Raw genomic sequence first — 7,347 nt, forward strand, 5'->3', positions numbered from 1 at the left:
ATTAAGTTGGGCTAGTTGTTCCATGACACAGTTTAACGTTAATTTGTTCGTCTTTTCTCTTGCTTAGTTCATTCGGACAAAACTAGCATTACTTGTTGTTATTACTTCCAAAACACTCATTTTGCTAGATTCCTTTTATTAAAATTGTAACGAGTTATGAGATTTCAGTTGTAAATAGGCTATAAGGTTTAGTACTGTTAAAAGCATAAAAATGGCATCCCTTTAAAAATATAAAAATAAAAATAAATAATAATAAAAAATAATAAGTAAAATGAGACGAGCCTCGCCAAATAAAAGGGACAAATTGCGGGGCCCTCTAAGTGTATATATTAAATACTTAGATTCCGGAACGGGTCGTTTAGCAAATTTCACGGCCCTCCCCAAAAATAATAATGCGCTAGTTGCTTTAGGCGCGCCTTTAATAACGTTATCTCCCTAAACTCGGGTGCACATTTATGTGACCCAAATCCAAATCTCAACGAAATCGAAATGTGCCTCTAATCACGGGTACATTGACTGTGACGTGGTATGAGATGCATTTCCATGACGTTGCAAATTCCTTTTAAAAAATAAGCATGAGATGAGCCTCGCCGAATAACAACACAAATCGTGGGGCCCTCAATAAATACTTGTTTAAAATTACTTAGAATTCAGGAGGGTTGTTTAGCGAATTTCACGGCCTCCGCAAAATAATAATGCGCTAGTTGCTTTAGGCGCGTCTTTAATAATTTAATTTTCTTAAACTCGGGTGTGCATTTCATGCGACCCAAATCCAAATCCTAAAACATCAAATAAAATATGTTTCGGATTGTGGGTGCATTTCATGTGACACAGTCCAAAGATATATTTTAAGCGATGTTCACATTCTTGTAAAAACAATAATAATAAAGCGGTTAAAAGATAAATTTGCACATAAGTTCATATTGTATTAAAAATCAGATAAATAAGCCAAATATAACAGTTGAGCGACCGTGCTAGAACCACGGAACTCGGGAATGCCTAACACCTTCTCCCGGGTTAACAGAATTCCTTATCTAGATTTCTGGTACGCAGACTGTAATATAGAGTCATTATTTTCCTCGATTCGGGATTAAAATTGGTGACTTGGGACACCCTAAATCTCCCAAGTGGCGACTCTGAAATAATTAAACGAATCCCGTTTCGATTGTCCTTTAATTGGAAAAACTCCCCTGCGCCCCCGTAGGGCGCGGAAAAAAGGAGGTGTGACAGTGGGTATCGTAATCACATGAAAACAACCTAGTATTGATCAATTGCAACCACACTTTAGCCGTCTATTTCATCTTTTTCTTTGGTAATATTATATGGCGGTGAATCCTCTTGTCACATACCCAAGAAGAAACATAATTGACATCACACAAGGCATGTCGAATCTCCTGATAAGTTGGTTGGGCAATGAAGTTTCCCAATGTATCATGCATGACATCAGTTTCCCCCAAGTAAGCATAAAGGGCAGATGTAAAGATATTGATCAACCTCCCCTGAATTGGCACTAACTCCTCCTCCTCATTTGGATGCCATCCAGCATAAAACTCACATACTAGGCTCACAGTGATGTCACTCGGGTTCCTAAAGATATATCTCAACCCAAACTCATGGATAGATTTCCAAATTGCCAAATTAGATCGCAGCTGGTGTTCCTCCACCGCTAAGTCGGGGTTCATGTGCCTGGGCCTACAAATCTTGTACCACTTCTTAGTCGATTGGGGTATACTCTTGAGCCCATATTCACGCTCACCCCTAGGCCTTAGTCGTGAGGCTTCTGTAGCTACAACTGCTTGAAATCCTTTAGCTTGACTACTAGATGTACCCTCTCATCGATTTCGCTTCTTAGGTGGCAGTGCGGAAGATGTCTTTCCCTTAGTAGGGGTTATAGCATTGTCCTTGCCTTTTCCCGTAGGTTGTGCATTTGGTTTTCATACACCATTTTGTACCCTCATATGTTCATGTTAGTCAACTTGGGGGGGGTCATAAATCAAAACAAATATGATCCTAAAGACCCCACACTTAAGAATTTAGCATATGGTTGTCAAGTAAATCAAGGCTACTCAGACTTCACCTTGTTAAATTAAGCATGTGTGTATTCTCAAGACAACTACTTCATATGAAAAAATAATGTATGTACCATATTTTAACCACTTACTTAGGATCCGGTGAGACAACTAACACTTAAATTTCATGATAGATAAGCTTACAAATCACTAGTGTATCAATCCCGGAGACTCGGGCTCCAATTGGGACAAATATTGCTTTTGAGGCATTTTCGCAAACACTTGGTGCGCACTAGTTAGGATGAAACTTTTGTGTAGGTAAGGGATTGCCTCACCCTCCCATATTGGCTTGGGATTAGAGTGAGAACACTCTTTTGAGAAATAAGAATATCAATCCTAATAGGGTTCGTGGGGCTGGGACAACCATGCACAATTTCACCATTCAAAATATTCAAAAAGGTTGCATATTTTAATTTACTTCCAATAATTCCCAATAAAAAAAGAGAGAGATAAGAGACCATACCTTAGATGTTGAAGGGATGACGAGTGATATTCAATTAGTGTTGTGATTGGTGCGTGTGTGTGAGAGAACGATGTTGAGAGGTTTTTGAGTGTGTGTGAGAGAGAGGGATGATGATAGGGCTTGTAGTGAGTTTTGAGCTTGGGATTTTTTGGATGGGAATTTAAAAGGGGTTAGTGTGTATAAAAAAGGGAAGGAAACACTTACTTGTCCTTGCGAGCTTGGACGTGAAGCCCTTTATGCAATGGGGTTAACGATGCATAGGATGGGGCAAGGGGGAAATCGGGCGGGCGAGGGCTATGGCGAGCCTGATCTTGCGCCTGGGCAAGTGGCGCCAGGCTTGGAACAAATGGGGAGGGGGGTCGCGACATGAAAGTTAACCTCAGCTACTACTCGCGCCTGGCTAAGCAACGCCATGCCTATAGCGAGATCCCTACCTCGCTGGGCGGGGCCCGAAATGCACACAAATAATTTTTAGTCCATTTTTTGGACTCCTTTATGTGTTTTGACCTCCCTATTTCGCTCCCGATCATATCGTTCTATTGGATTGCACTCATGACTATTTAAACACCAAAAATCAACCCATCAGTACCTCAAAATCAAAAATAAAAATCTAACAAGCTAAACTACTCTATGGATTGGGTTACCTCGCAAAAATCGCCTTAGTTAACGTTATGACATGACATTTACAACGACATCATGAGTTTCCTCCCACGAAGTGCTTGATTTAAACTCGCGACACGATGCAAAATGTTCCTTCATGCATCCACCAAGTTTATCGAGGTTTTGTGATGATAAACCCCCCACCCCAATAATGTTCAACTATTTGACCATTGACTAAGAATGTGCCCCTCCTTTCGGGATCCCGTAACTCAACAACTCCATGCTTCGTAGCATGTACCACTTCAAATGGACCTAAACATCTAGACATAAACTTCTCATGAAAGAGCTTCAACCTTGAATTGAATAAGAGAATGGTTTAACCCGATTTAAACTCACGATGCATGATGTGTTTGTCATGTCATTGCTTTGTCTTTTTTTTTGTACAACTTCGCATTCTCATATGTGTGAAACTGAAACTCCTCGAGCTCATTGAGTTGAAAAAATCGTTTCCCCCCAACTAGATCCATATCAAAATTGAGCTCCTTGATTGACCTATATGCCTTATGCTCAAGGTCAATGACAATTGGCAAGCATTCCCATAACCCAATCCGTACGGCGAAGTGCTAATTGGAGTCCTGTTAGTAGTTCGATACGAGCATAGAGTGTCATCTCTCTTGCTAGCCCAATCTTTCCTACTTGCATTTAATGTTTTCTCTAAAATCTGTTTCACCTTCCTATTTGAAACTTCGACTTGGCTATTAGTTTCCGAATAATAGGTTGTTGCGACCTTGTGTTTCACCCATACTTAGCCAAGAGGTTTCCCAACAGTTTGTTGCAAAAGTGAGTACCTCCATCACTAATCAAAGCATGTGAAATTCCAAATCTCGTAAAGATGTTGTTCATCACAAAGTTCACCACAACCTTTGCATCATTTGTAAGCAAAGCCATGGCCTCCACCTACTTCGATACATAATCAAATACAACCAATATGTACTTATGACCATTGGATGATGAAAACAACCCCATTAAGTCTATTCCCCAAACATTGAAGATTTCAACCTCAAGTATGGCCATCAGGGGCATCTCATGCCTCCTTTAAATTGTGCCCGTTCTTTGGCACCTATCATATCTTTTCACAAAAACATATGCATCTTTGAACAGTGTGGGCTAATAGAATCCTGACTGCAACATATTTGTAGTCGTTTTGTATCGACTATGGTGCCCTTCATAAGGTGATGCATGACAATCATGCAAAATTGCTTCCATCTTCTCCTCAGGAACACAACAACGCACAAACTGATCTGCACAATGCTTAAATAAAAATGACTCATCCAATAAATAAAATCTAACATCATGATTGAATCTTCTCTTACCATCTGGTGACAACTCTAGAGGCGTCACCCCACTTACGATGTAGTTCACATAGTCAACATACCATGGGGCTGTGCTAGACATAACAACTAACAATGTTTCATTAGAAAAGGTTTCTTGGAAATTAACTTCTTCATCAACATACACGTGAGTTTCCAAGATCAACAAGTGATTGGCCACCTGATTTTCGGTCTCCTTTCGATCTTTGATTTTCACATTAAATTCCTGCAAAATAAGAACCCATCAAATTAGTCTAGGCTTAGAATCCTTTTCTCAAACAAGTACATGATGGCTGCATGGTCCATGCAAACGATGACTTTAGTTCCCACCAAGTAGGCTCTAAATATGTCAAACGCCCATACAACCGCCAACAAATATTTTTCTGTAATTGTATAATTTATCTCTACTAGATTCAGAATTTTGCTAGCATAGTAAATAGAGTAGAACACTTTGTTTTTTTATTGGCCCAAAACGACCCCAATTATTGTGTCACTGCATCACATATTAACTCAAAAGGCTCCTCCCAGTCTGGGGTGGTGATAATTGGTGCAGTCACCAATTTCTTTTTCAGCTCCTCGTAATCCTTCAAATAATCATCATCAAACTTGAAAGGAGTGTCCTTCTTAAGCAACCTGCACAAGGGAGCAAAAATCTTAGAGAAATCTTTAATGAATCTGTGATAAAACCTACGTGACCCGAAAAGCTTCTAACTCCTTTGACAAAAATTGGAGGTGGCAGTTTATCAGTTACTTCCACTTTTGCCTTTTTCACTTTCAAACCATCTTTAGAAACATTGTGCCCTAGTACAATCCCTTTGCGTACCATAAAATGACACTTCTCCTAATTTAGCACTAAGTTTGTCTCACACCTGACAAGCACTTTACTCAAATTCGTTAAGCATTCATAAAAAGATGGTCCAAAGATCGAAAAATCATCCATAAATACTTCAATAAATTTTTCTACCATATCAGTGAAGATTGCCATCATGCACTTTTAAAAAGCCATAGGTGTATTGCACAACCCAAATGATATTCTCTTAAAAGCATATGTGCTATAAGGACAAGTGAAGTTGGTCTTCCCTTGGTCCTCTGGTGCAATTAATATTTGATTATTGCCGAAATATCTATCAAGAAAAAAAATAATAGTCTTTTCCGACTAACCTATCTAATATTTGATAAATAAAGGGAAGGGAAAAGTGGTCCTTTCTAGTGGTATTATTTAGTTTCCAATAGTCTATCCAAATTCTCCAACATGTGACAGTTCTAATTGGAATTAGTTTATTATTCTCATTTATGACACCGTCATTCCACACTTCTTAGGCACACACTGTACGAGACTTACCCACTTGCTATCAACGATAGAAAAGATAATATCTGCATCAAGTCAATTTATGACTGCCTTTATTATCACTTTTTTCATAACTGGATTCAGGCTTTGGTGTTTCACACTAGGGTTGTGTCCATACTCCATGAGAATTTTATTTATACAAAACGCTAGGCTAATACTACGATGTCAGCCATGGTCCATCCAATCACACATTTGGGCTCTCGAAAGCACGTGAAATAGCTTTTTCTTCCCGCAAATCAGACAACTCAGAAGATATAACATCATTAATGTTTCGTTAGCACCCAAATAAGGATAATGGAGGTGAGAGGATAAGGGATTAATCTCTGACTTGGGAGCTTCTTTGATAGACAGCTTGGGTGTGGACTAGTAGGTCAATCTAGAGGCTTGAAATTTATCGTCCCTTTTATGTAAGCACATGCATCTAGATGATGCACCATCTCCTTAACCTCATCATCCAAGTCAACGTTGTCAAACAACATAAGTACTTTCTCTAGAGGTCCATCCAGATATGCACTAACGTCACTTTTTTCCTTTCCCTTTTCAACCACAAAAATCGTTGTGAGGTCTTCACAGTGACTTGGAAGCTGAATTGCACTGTACACATTATAAACTTCTTCCATATTGTCAACTTTGAGAATCATTTTTCCTTCATAAACTTTTATCACTACTTCGATGGTGGCCAAGAGAGGTCGTCCAAAGATGATTAGGACATATTCATCAGCTTCGTAATCCAATATGATAAATTCGCCGGGAGAATAAATTGCCTAATTTGTGGTAACACATCTTCTATCACCCCCTCGGGATAGACAATAGATCTATCAGCAAGCTGTGATATGACTGTGGTTGGTCTTGGGCCCCCCAATCCCAATTGACTATAAACCGATACGGGCGTTAAATTTATGCTTGCCCCCAAATCATAATTCCGTGCTTCTCAGTGACTTTATTTTCTTTGTGGAAAATTTTTTATCAGGAATTTCCGTGCTAGATCATCCCACGTAAGAATTGAGCTTCCTGGCTCTTTCTGCAACCATTCCTTTGCTTCTCCCAACAAAAAAAAAGAGAAACAAGGTTAGTCTAACATAATCTTTGGAGACGTTTGGATAGTTATATGTATTCATAATCTCCAAAATGTTCTGTATATGCCTTTATGGATCTTCATGAGATAGACCCAAAAATTGCCATGCAGACTGAACTAGCAGCTTGAAGTGATCAGTTATGTCAGGCTTCACAACAATTTGAGTCATGTTTCCTTAACTTGTAAAAAAGTCTTTAGGGTTCAGGGTCAGGATGAGGAAGATTATTCAAACTGTTACTTCTTATTAGCATTCAATGTGAAGACCTGTAGGGTCAACAACAATAAATAAACTAAAACTTGAATAAACAATGAATAACAACTTATTTAAGACAAGTAGCTAATTTTTAAATCCCCGGTAATAATACCAAAAACTTGTTAGGGACAAACGCATACGCAAGTATACTCGATCGACAAGTAATAGA

This window comes from Nicotiana sylvestris, chromosome 8, assembly GCF_000393655.2.
Source record: "Nicotiana sylvestris chromosome 8, ASM39365v2, whole genome shotgun sequence".
In the NCBI taxonomy this organism is placed as follows: Eukaryota; Viridiplantae; Streptophyta; class Magnoliopsida; order Solanales; family Solanaceae; genus Nicotiana; species Nicotiana sylvestris.